Here is a 13,096-nt window from a genome sequence, read left to right as displayed (position 1 = left end):
TTTTCAGTGCTTCAGCGTCCCAGTACCCGGACCATGACCACGAGCCCATGAAAAACGTTTGTACATATTACCAACTCCTCACCAATCTCATCCGTGTAAGCCAGACCTGGGCAAAGTGCGGTCCACTACGCCATTTTGAGCGGCCCGCGAAAGTTACCTGGAATTCAGAACATAAAACCTACTTTTGAATGTCAATCCGTGGACTAAAATCATAGGCTGTTTAAACTAAGTAATATCTGTGTCTAATGACGATCTCACCAGGAGAACAGGATTCCAGGTAATCTAGCCAGCCCGCCAACCTATATTAATTTGGTTAGCTATACTTCTACTCCCAGGAAAACTATAACATCTCTGCATGATGACCCGAGTGTTATCTTAAACCAGGGGCGTGCAACTTCTCCAGTCGGCGGGCTGGATATAGGAAAAGTAGGTGTTTGGCGGGCGGCCGGATTGTTGAATCGATACATTATTCGCCCATTTATCCACATGTGCAATGAATAAATCGTATTTGATGAATGTATTTCAACGAAAGCGATATCACTTCAAATCCATTTCTCGTCAATGAGGATTTGAGAACACCATTGTCGTACAGGCGCCACCATGTCTGCTTCTCTCTGATCGATCAACACACCGTGCAATCATAGTGTCATATAGGCTGTGGACACAAGAAAATCTCACGGCTCTGTAAAATTGGTCTACGTCACACTTTCAATTTGGTCAAATACAATTTGACGGTAATTTTGACCGGCTTGCCAAGCACTAAATTTGATAAAATTGGTATCAATCGAAAGCTATACCGTGGTACTGATTGCGAAAATATAAATTTTCTTCTGCTCGTGCTCCCGGAACCCTCCAAACCCAACCTGGAATATTGCATTGCAACGGAGTTTGGTGACGCAACGATGCCGTCTGGGAGCAGGTGAGAAGCAGCGTGAACCGCAAGCGTATTGGCCATTGTTGCGCAACCGATAGAGCATTCACACTCTCACGCCCGTGTGCACTTGCTCCTGAGCTGCTCATGCGGCATATGGTTCGTCGCGTTATCTTATCTCTCGTACGCTGCGCGCACACGTATATAATAACATACTGTCACTAAAATTTGACGAAGTTATAGCAAGTAGTGGAGGATCTCGGCATACTGGGCCGCTATGGCCACATTATCATGTAAGATGGTAAACTGTCCGCGGGCCGGATCCAACCCGCGGGCAGTATGCTGTCCGTCCTGTCTTAAACGCCACTACATTGCATACGAGGACTTTCGACGTTCGCCATCGAACTACCAATTTACCGGAAATTATTCAACCCACGGTTCGTGTTCATTTGTCATTTTTGGAATACGCTATCGCGACAGCATATTCCCTAGCCATTTCGTATATTGCAAGTTATATATTGCTATATCTTTGTGTGCATGCTATGTCTCCTTGGCTAGTAACTACACCGACAGTCATTAATCCCAACGTTGGCAACCCTAACATTGTTAAGCCCGTAAGAATTTTTCCAGGTCAGCCCGACGTAATGAATAACGATGTGCCTAACTGCGATAACAACTAACATTTGATCTTTCCTGTTGCATTGCACAAGTCCGATGTCATTAATGAGCATAAATTAGATATTACAACTTTGCGTGACGAATTAGTTCATAACCACGCAAACGTTGAACCTTGGTTGGCTAGGTCACTTTCAAATGTTGAATCACCATTTGATACCAACTCCGATCATGACAATTTTCTTTTGGACGGGAAATCGCAGCTGACTAAAAATGCGCGCGTTAAAACCACTCACAGTTTCGGATAGATTAAGATTGCGTGTAGCTTACGCGCCGCTCGCTATAGCCCATACAATATCTCATCAAATGTTAAATAGTGCACGGCAGAGTAAGGCGGCGGTCCAGCGCAATTTGGTTGCAACCCGAATGATTTATGGCTTTAGAAAGGGCCCTCAGTAGAATTAGGAGGGAACAACAGCTTTTTAAGTCCATCAATTGCTCCATTACGTATTCAGCGACAAGGCACATTCTGTGCTGGCATCTTAAGACTTTTGGGCAACAAGCAAGCCATTGCAGCAAAGTGCGATCTTGTCAATGGATTGATTATTCCCAGAATGTGACTGCACCAGCACAGACTCAAAATATTTAGTCATGGTAGAATCTGCATTCAACATCCCTGCATGTGATTTAGTCTGCTGACTCTGCCTGATCTGGAGTTAAACCGTGTTACTTGTGTTTATATCTTCCGTTTTACAGGGTCCATTTTCCGTGCGACTGTTTCGTGAGAATTATTTTATGTTGGCCTGAAAAGCGCCATGTTTTATCTTACCGATTTCAGCCATTGGCAATAAACAGTCGATACCAATTGGACGTTGCTACTTCAAACACACGTCTGACATAGTGTCGCAATTTCCATGCCGCGGGAACATTCATATTTTTACCGCAAACGACCGCATGTTTCGATGAAAAACATAAATGTTCAACGCAATTTCCAATACATGAAACCTTTTCCTGTTTCCCGCGATACCGAACACGACGTATGCGTGTCGTGAACAGGATAAACAGAGGTTCAGCTAGCGCCGATAATTCAAAAAACGTGATTGTTTTTGAACGGCGACCTGTCCCAACACATTTGGCAGGTCTTGACAGAGTAATTCCGAGCGCGGTAAATTGCGAAATCGTTATCAAACTTGTTCAAACGGTATCGTCATTCAAATTTCTCAGCGATACGGCGTTTCTCGCTACCTCAGGACGTCGTAATCATGAATTACGTGCGTCCATTGTTCACTTCTTCTAGCGGAGTGCGTATTACGCAACGTGTACAGGAAGTAGTTTTATTTTCGTTGAAGCCTCATGTTAGGCGTGAATTCACTGACAAGCAATTTATATTGTTCTCTGCTGAATATTCAAATTTTGAGATACCAATGATGTCCCAATATGACCCGTTGGTAGTCAATTGCAGTAGTTAGGCGCTCCTACGCGTTGCTAGATCCAGGTTGGCCGGATCTCAATACCAACACGATTATCCCCTAATCCATATTCATTCAACTATGTCGGATCTGACAAGATGTGTCTCAGATTTAAGATATTGCTTAGATGGGACCAAACCGCAGTGGCTTGAGAAAGAAACCACCAATAGTTTCCTTTGAACTGATTAGCCTTCATACACACCGACCGGCATATACATTAGACGTGCATGATCAAGACATGCGCAGTGCGCACCGTATAGTCGGGCGTTTCTAGATGCGAAATACCGCCGGTCATTCGTACCCTCAAGAAGTACGTCAGTAATTTATTACTATCATATTGCATTTCCAGCAGGATTCGTAAGTCGTAAGAATGGACAGTCTACTTTTAACACCCCTTTCTATTGCCTCGTGCATCCCTGCGATTGTCACACCGGTTATTTCAATATTATGAAAGCACATGTTTCGTTAAAGGGGACTAGCAACCCAAAAACCTAAATTTCGGATGGCTACGCCCATCGCCTTCTTTAGGAAGTACTAGAACAGTGCCGTGCTATGCTAAAATTTGAAGGATTACATGCATCCCACCTCGGAGAAATTTCATTTTGAAATTCAAAAATTCAGAAAAATCCAAATTTTTATCATAAATTTGCTGTAAGTTCACTGTGACGTTCTGTACCTCTTGACATGGTAGACCTATGACTAAAAACTTTTAGCATAGCACAGGCCTGAATCTCAGCTTTTCAAAAAACCTTGAGTGACGCATTTACGACAAATATTTCAAACAAATTTTTGGTTTGCCGTGATGCAACTTAACAAAATTTTACAATTGACAAAACGACTATCAAACACTTGAAACATATAAAGCCAATGAACAGGTGTTACCGATGTAATGATAAGAATTATTGCCAGAATGCTAGAATGCCAACTGACAACAATCAAACAAATTTGTACCCGGAGATATTATAGATAGATATATTTTATAACTGTCAAACACTATATTTTATAAAGTCATCGGACGAAATATGCGATCTTTTGGTAGGAACTTGAAAAAAAAACACCCCCCCCCCCAATTATCAAAGGAAAATAAAATCGAAATTTTGCATTTTTAGTTATTGTTTGGGTAAAAAATGGCCATGAGGTGACAGCAGAGATACAATGTTAACATTTCTTGGCAGAAAAAAAAATCAAAAATTTTGATTTTTTTGGGTTGCTAGTCCCCTTAAGGAATTTCTGAAGTTAGATGTCGTATCTTGATACTTTCAGTCGGCAGCAATATTGGAACAGCATGTAGACTCTCGTCGCCTCGAGTCTATTAGCTACGCAGCTAAATCAGCAAGCTGTTCTCAGTTCTCCCACCGATAAAAACCAGCGCTCTTCGTGGGAGAGCGCCGGTTATTCTCTAGTATTGAAGAGCTCTCTATAGGTACGAACTTCAATATACGAATAAATAGTAAAGTAATGTAAGTCTTTGTTGAACACAAACATAGCCTTACAATAAACCGTACATTCGCCATGCGAGAATGACATCGGCATCGCATCAGTGTTGGGATCAAGTCACTACCTTCAAGTCACGAGTCATTTCGAGTCATTGCACATTTTGACTCGAGTCAAGTCAAGTCAAGTCAATCGATTTTCGAAGGTGACTCGAGTCAAGTCACTCGATTTTTGGAGGTGACTCGATTCAAGTCGAGTCAAGTCAAGTCAAGTCAAGTCACGAGTCAAGTCATATTTCAAGTCAAGTTGCCTTTTCGAACTATGAGGCATGCTTACGTCATTGCATGTCACTAGCTGTCTGAAATACAGATTGAGTGGTCATTGATTCTGAACCGATAAAAAAATATGAAGTTAAATATACACGCAAGAAGGCGCTGCATCGCTCACATATACGTAGAAATGCTAAACTACGTAAGTAATAGTATAGCGTCAGCTTATAGTTACCAGCCAAAATAGAGAATAGAGAAACGAATTGGTAAGATGCAATACATCTCCCATTTACAAATTGATATGATATAATTCGAGCATGCCCCAATGGTTGAGGACTATATAAACTATCTTCGAATTCAATTTCAATAAAATAAGAAGTTTTGTTCAGGTAATAACAGAGAACAGTAATAGCATTTTGCTATTAAATTACTTTACTACGCTAGTTTACGACAGCGTAAGCTACAAACTTCGATCACTTCGGTAGCGGTCAATTTATTTGTGAGGGGACAATGGAAGCTCAGTAAAACGCACGATCACTGGATTATTGGTCGCTTTCACGGGTTACACCAGCGTTTCGCGAACAATCCGATAGCAAGATACTGTGATTTTTATCGACATCGATTGCTTGATGACTTGAAATTGACTCGTGAATTTTGCTTCGAGTCACGAGTCAATCCACATTTCTGATACTCCGAGTCAAGTCAAGTCAAGTCATTTATTAAAGTGACTCGAGTCAAGTCAAGTCATACGAAAAAAGTGACTCGAGTCATCCCAACACTGCATCGCATGGCATTGAAATTGTTACATTACAACGACCTGCAACTAAACCCATATCGCCACAGCTTCCCCTTCAAACCGACCTTACATCCATATAATAGAATCCATGTTCTTAGTGCATGCTGTAGGATTTAATGTTTTATTTTAGTTACTAGTTAACGAGGGCACACAGCGCCTTCATTCCCCTTAGATGCCATTAGGCGCCGCCTTTATTCATTTTATCTGGAATTACCGTATTTTCACGACCTTACGCTTTGTAATTTAGTTGTCCTTCACTTGGGTGTAGTTACAGGGCTGCGGAGACTTTATTTGCTATTTTATTGTTACTTGTTTTTCTTTTGTCGTATTCGTGCTAAGCCTAGTTATTACGCCTTGCACAGAGTGATGCTGGCTGTTGTGTCCTATTTCAGAATTGGCGCGCTCACTTCCGACATCGCAATTCGCATATCCGGTGCATAGAGCTCTCATAGCGGAATGGATATCGAAATACCTTCGATCGACCTGGGGTGCCGGATCATGCATAAAATTCGAGCTCGACCAACCGACTCGACCTCGACCGACGTAATACCGCTCTCGACAGCAATCAATCGACCGCCGATTAGCGTCGACAACGCATTCGTAGCCAATCAATAGCCACGAATGGAATACCAGGTACGGTACTGCGAGATCCCAATTCCCATGAAGCCTGTTCACAGCCAGACCAGCCACCGATTTCAAACAAATATTGCGCAGTTCACCAGGCCAGAAAGAAGAGCCATGCCCCATAGGAAATCTGCCTTGGACATGCTACAGCATGCAGTTGTCAATCCGCTATTGAGTAGCAGACGTGCATCGCGGACCCAATTGTATGTTGATTACAATGGGTCGTGCCCCCCACAGATCGAGGTAGGGGTACAATTTGAAAACTAAAAGTTATAAGCAAAGTGAGAATTTATTTGTATGGAGCTAGAATCTGGATACTAAGAGTAGGTGTATTTTAAAACACATTTCAAAACATTACTAGATCAGAATGTATATATCTATATTAGGGATGGTGTGAACGTGGTGTTCAGTTGTTCACGTTAGCTTTCTGCGTGTGAAACCCAGAAATTTGAATGTTCGCGTTCGCAAACGACCCTTGGTAGGTTTTACACTGCTAACCTATTTCATGTATCACTCCTTTTTACGTTATAGTAACTTTCGTGGTTGACATTCCTTCTATTTCAACTGTGGACCACTCTGCACAGTGCACAACTGCACATGTTACTGGCACCATGAAAGGAACTTCAGCACTAAACGAGGATAAACCTTACCATGTCGAAACAATATCAGCTTTGTTACAGAAGTTTGCTCGAAATATTCAGCTTTCCGTTTGTAAATATTTAGTGATTCTCTGCTGTGAGCTTTGCCCGCAATCATGTAATAGCAAGAACGAAATACACTACATAGGTAGTCAGCGAATCAACCAATCAATAATAAATGTTAACATCAACTAAATTAAAATACAGAATGCTCCGTGGTGTAGTGTAAATAATATAGCACGCTTATAGGATCTATCTTGTTTGGTGACTTTACTGCATCATAGTAACAAAATCCGTCCGATTGCTGTGTTAGCTACAGCATCTCGCCAGCTATCCGACAGTCGTCGAGCATGTCCGCATTCAAGTCGAAATACAAGCAATTTCTTCTAAATCAATACTAGCCAGTCTTCGGGATTACCGGACCACGACCAAACATCGACCTCGCCCTTCGCAAGATGCCACCTCATTTTGTCGCTTGCCTCTTATATTCTCTGCATTAATTTTCATTCAGTGTGCATGCCTATTATTTACTTCGCCTAGGCTAAGGTGGGTGAATGATCTTAATGGCTACTCCAAGTCGTTTCGAAACCTTCCTATCTTCTCATTGTATCGCAGACTTGTGATGTTATGAAACGATGAAAATAATAATAAACCTGATTGATGATCTACTGTATACATGTATAGTTTCTTTTTTCGGGTGATATGTTTATTTGTCGCAAGTTGCTCTGATCAATATCAATGTATAGCAACAGCGTGACCGCGCCTTGAGGATGCATTGTTCGGTCTTGCCTAGACCGTCAACTTATATTTCGTTGCAAGTCCATGTCCAAATCATTGGCAAAGCGGCGAATGATATTGATTTCATGGGATTATTACAGCATTTGTCTTTTCCAGATACACATTCGGCGACATTTAATAAGAAAGCATGAAGGCTATCACAGCATTGTGACATAATGTGGCGTAAGTCGTTGCTATAGGTATCGTCTATAACAGAGGTCTCAAACACGCGGCCCGCGGGCCGCATGCGGCCCGCGAGAGCATTTTGTGCGGCCCGCCACGGCATTTTGGAATTTCAAGTATTCGACAATATATTACAGTGCCACACATCTCTTTTTTAGATATAAGAACTTGAAGTTCAACCTAAAACTACTATAAAACACTGAAATCTCAACAAACTACACTATCACATCACTTTTAAAAGCTACCATGCGGTGGAAGATCAGTTTTACGTCACATTTCTAGTCCATGATGATAAAACATGACCCGTTGATGATTCGTGACTGAAAATATTGTGATTTGGTTTTGTGCAATCTTTCGTAAAATTACTCGATTTCGGATTGACGGGGTGACTAAATATAAATGAATCGAGTTGAGTCGAGTCAAACGTTAAATTCGGTGAAGGACTTGCGACGCGGAACGGTGACTTTGCAATCCTACGGACGTAACAATCTATGAAACTGTCACGGGGAATAGTCATATATCAAAAGGTGGTAGCTTGCGTTGCGTAGGGTAGCTATCTAATCAGGTCAGTATGGCAACCATTGGCATTATGTGACCCCGTGGCGTATGATTGGTTAAATGCTGGGTGTTGTCCGATCTCTTTATCCATATTATTATCGGTTGCGAGTAAGGTACGCTCCACAGCTGTAACACCAATGAATTCATGGGCGATTGGACATTTCTATTCTTAACCAGGGTCTGTAGACCCCTCCGGGATACGGAGCACCACATCATGGGGTAGCCTACGATATGCATTGTGGAATTAGGCCTATGCTTGGGAATATTTTTGACCAATTTACTCAACTGGAAAATGGTCTCCGCGCTACTCCGTGATTTTATGTGTATGGGCTTTCCATTTTTAATATATAGGTACAATCAGAAATTGTGTTGAAAATGAACAGGGGCTACGAGAAATCTTATTGGAAGCACGATAGGTACGATCGCTAAGGTTAAGAAACAATGCTATTACTGTGGCTCAATAATAATTATATTCAAGGTGTTATTGATATGTTCCAATAATAATCGAAGGCAAAATCTGACGCTTATTTAATTTGACTTTGGCAATTACATAGTAACAATAGCCTACTTATCACGGCTATATCGTAACCCGGATTATGCTACACCGCTCAAATGCTCTGATATCAGATCAATCTTCAGTATAGATTTTAAAATATTGTACATAAAATTGTGGCACGTCAAAGGTGCACTGGCTGCAATATTATAACCCGACAGTTTGACGATGTCATGAGCAATGCTCCCTCTAATTTTTGACGCATCTGCCCAGACTCGCTAACTCACTGCGCAGACCCTTGGACAACACTAAAACGACTAAAAAAATGTCATCACTTCGAATTTTTTTGTGCACAACCTAGATTTTTTGTGCGCAGAGACCTGGTCAGCTCTGCGCATTTGCGCACGTGCACAGCTTGGGGGAAACATTGGTCATGATGCATCCTCTCGCATGGTGTCTATAACTCATTATTTGAACACATAATGCCCGGCACAAAATCAATTTTATTCAAATATTTGAGAATATGATTTTTTCCGTGTCAAGCGTGAATAGTACAATAGTAAATTACATATTCATGATGTTTCTGGAATGTCTGTCTTCAAGCTCCCGTCAAATAAGGCCTACTTGGAAATTCTGCGTTGAATATCCCTGTTATTGGTGGTGCGGCCCGCGGCGTCATCCAAACTAAGCAATTGGCCCGCGAGCACATTTGAGTTTGAGACCTCTGGTCTATAATAATATATGACTTTACGGAAATGTAGGGTTGGAATTAACAATATGACGTCACGTGCGTTACAAAATGATCGCGTTCACACCAACCAGAACATTCTCAAAGCGATCAGATGTAGCTATATATTATCAAAGTCCGGGCTACCCATCTAAGCTTAGCCAATATCCAGCTTTATAACTGTAAGAATTGATAAGAGGTCCATTATGACGCTCATGAAATAAGTTACAATCATGCAAATGTATAATACGGTATAGCTATCTTCCAGTAAATCGGTATTACCAAGAGCAATAAGTGAATCTGTTAGTCACAGCTGCAGCAAGAATTTATATATCATTTATTTCTTGCCACTTCTTCAAATATTGATTGGAAAGTCGTGAGAGTGCGTAGAAGGCAATGGTGACGGTTATCACTGGCCTGGTCAGTGTTGATACAGAGGCGAAATCTATTCCCTATAAAGTTCATTGTCGAAAACGCTGACTCACAGCTGAAATGGCGTATAATAGATTTGGTTTTTATCAAAACTAAGTAAGAACGGAGACCGCGATAACGCCGAAAGGCTCCGCGTGCGGACCTCGGTCCCCCAGTTGAGTAGCCCTGCTTTACACAATAGGGCCGTTTTCAGAGCAGTCAATAATGGTGCCTGCGATACTTATTTAACAACTTCTATTCGAGAGCTCTTTGGAGGTATAGAACTTCCATATACAATTATATTAGGCTTACCATATTTTGAAAATGCAAAAAGAGGACACTTTTTCAGAAATTTGCAAGATACAAAAACCGGAGTAGAATTCTCAAAAACCGGTGAATTTTTCCCACTTTGCGGTCGGTTGACTAAAAAAAAAAAGGTCATCACTTCCGCTCAGATCTCAAAATACCGTTTTTTACTCTACATTGCCAGGTGGATGACTAAAAAAAAAAAGGTCATCTTTTCGCTCAGAGCTAAATTCACCGTTTTTCACTCCGAAATATCCGCCGGACCGTCACTTCTGTGCTAATTTGCGGCATATCAGACCTAAATTTTCAAAAAAGAGGACAAAATCTCAAAAAAGAGGACAAAAGGGCGTCCTCCGAGGACACTTTCAAAAAAGTCAAAAAAGAGGACAAATCCTCTTAAAAGAGGACGTATGGTAAGCCTAAATTATATAGTATATTCACATTGAAATGAACCCGAATATTATTAGCTCACACTCGAAGGCTAATCATCAGCAACTAGTAGAGAATTGGAAAAAACAATGTATGTCAACAATCGTGTCACAAAATATGACTTCACTGTCACGAAATTTCGAATAATCGGCGCTAAGAGACAGCTTAAGCTTAAAGTGGCACTGCACTCTAAAATGATGTGGTCTCAAATTGAATGGCAAAACGAGTAAAAATTTTTGGACGCAGCCATTTCCTTCAGAACGCCACCGTAATGGAGCTGCAATTTATTGAAATTTCAACAGGACCTTCATGCTCCAGCTGCCGCAGCTGCTTAACCCGTTACATGGCACCATGTCTTCAATATCCGTCTTATCTGAACATTGATGCCCGTCTCAGCCAAATGCATTCGAAATTGCGGAAAAATAGTTTATCTGTTTCTCTCGTCCGTGGACATATGAACATTAGAGATGACCGAAACAGGATTTTTTATTCTAACCGGACAGAAATCCGGCTAGTTTTTCAGATCCGGATTCAAATTTTTGCACGACAGCTGGATCCGGATCAGGACAAGATTCTACATTTCTCGTTCATAAAAGTGACTTTATGTTGTTTACTTCTATATTTTGTATAAACCTAGACTCAGCAGGCGTAAAAAATCCCTGATAGCAAACTTCAATGCATTGCTAAGGAGTAATTAGAAAAACTTCCACGTCAGGGTAAGTTTATGCTCAACATCGTGCAGGACATTTTTAGACATGGATGTTTTTTACATTTGAGACGAATACAGGATCCGGAATGGATTAGGATTCTATTTCATTGAACAGGATTGGGTTCGAAAAACCATGATCTGTACATCATCTACTATTCCGAGACGCAAGTCCTTTTCTGATTTCAACTTTTGACCCGACTCAACTTGAGCCATATTTACTTTATCACCCAGTCAATCCAAAATCGAAAGGTCGCACCAAACAAAATCACAATTTTCAGTCACGAATCATCAACGGGTCATGTTTTATCATAATGAACCTGAAATGTGACGTAATAGAGATCTTCCAACGCATGGTAGATTTTAGAAGTGAAGAGATGGTGAAGTTTGTTTAGATTTCCGGTTTTTGTAGTAGTTTTTGAGTGAGCTTTCAGTTCTTAAATCTAAAAAAGACTTATAACACTTAAATATAATGTCAAATACTTGAAATTTTAAAATGCCTTCTCGGGCCGCGTGTTTGATACCTCTGGATTAGAGTAAGAACAGGCAACACTTCGTTAATTTGTCACCTCGAAAACCAATTCTCTGATGTCTTCGTTACTCGTCATTAGGACCAATCGTCGGTTCCGTGATTTTGATCGAAAAAAGGAATAAGGCTCACAACGAACTAATTCGTTACTTATTATATTTATGATTCTTATTAAATCTTTCCAGTGAAATCAAGTTCTGTGACAACTAATTACCAAAATATTACCTTGCGAGCGATCGGTATGTCTTTAACATCAAGTCTTGAGAGATTGCTACGTCTGAGATGTTTTCTTGTCAGCGATCGCGGGATTTGCAAACTATTTCACACCTATTCGAATAAGTGTTAGTTGGCGAGCGCACCTACTGTTGGTTCCGAATCACCGTCTACGACGGTTCTGTGGTAAACAAATCACCGAAATATTGCCTTGCGAGTGATTTCTGCCTCTGTAACACCAAATTACGAAAGATTTAGCAAACTATTGCACACCTATTTGAATACACGTTCGCATGCGACCGCATGCATAAGAATAACGATATATTGGTGTCACACTCACCGTAAACGTTAGGATTAACTCGAATCGCTCATATAGAATAATATGCGATAAGCACAACACCACCTCACCGCCACAGCCTATACCAGAGGTTCCCAACCTTTTTCGACCCATCGCCCCCTTTCAAGCTCAACACCCATCATCCCCCCCAAAAAAAATTTTGTGTACCGAAAGTTGGGCATGCAAACAATTATAATCACCGGCGGGTTGACTAAAAAAAGTCAGCTGTTTTGACGCGTCGTCGCCCCCCTATCGCCTTCTTCGCCTCCCATCACCCCTTTGTCCATTTCGCCCCCCTATCGCCCCCTTCGTCATTTTCGCCCCCCCCCTAGACCGCCAAATCGCCCGAGTTGGGAACCACTGGCCCAGAACGTTAGTTCACTCCCACATAGCAATCTGTGTCAGGTCATCACCACAGCCTATAACTGAAACGTTAACATGCCGCCGCACCTATACCTCAAAACTTTAGCATGCCACCCCCAGTTTTCACGTTATCATGCCGCTGCACCAACAGCTTAGAGCAGTGGTTCCCAACCTTTTTGTCTTCATTCCCCACTTCTGATTTATTCCGAGCCTTCATTCCCCACCAGAACCGTAACATCCCCTCAGCCCCCTGAGGCTGTACGCTTTCCCCCCGCTACTGATCGGCTACATTGGGTCTACTGTTTAGTGCGTCGCTTTTTTCCGACTAAACGCGCGAAGCGCAAAATT

This window comes from Botryllus schlosseri, chromosome 1, assembly GCF_051294905.1.
Source record: "Botryllus schlosseri isolate E-star chromosome 1, Bs_hap1, whole genome shotgun sequence".
In the NCBI taxonomy this organism is placed as follows: domain Eukaryota; kingdom Metazoa; phylum Chordata; class Ascidiacea; order Stolidobranchia; family Styelidae; genus Botryllus; species Botryllus schlosseri.
This window is presented reverse-complemented; position numbering follows the sequence as displayed.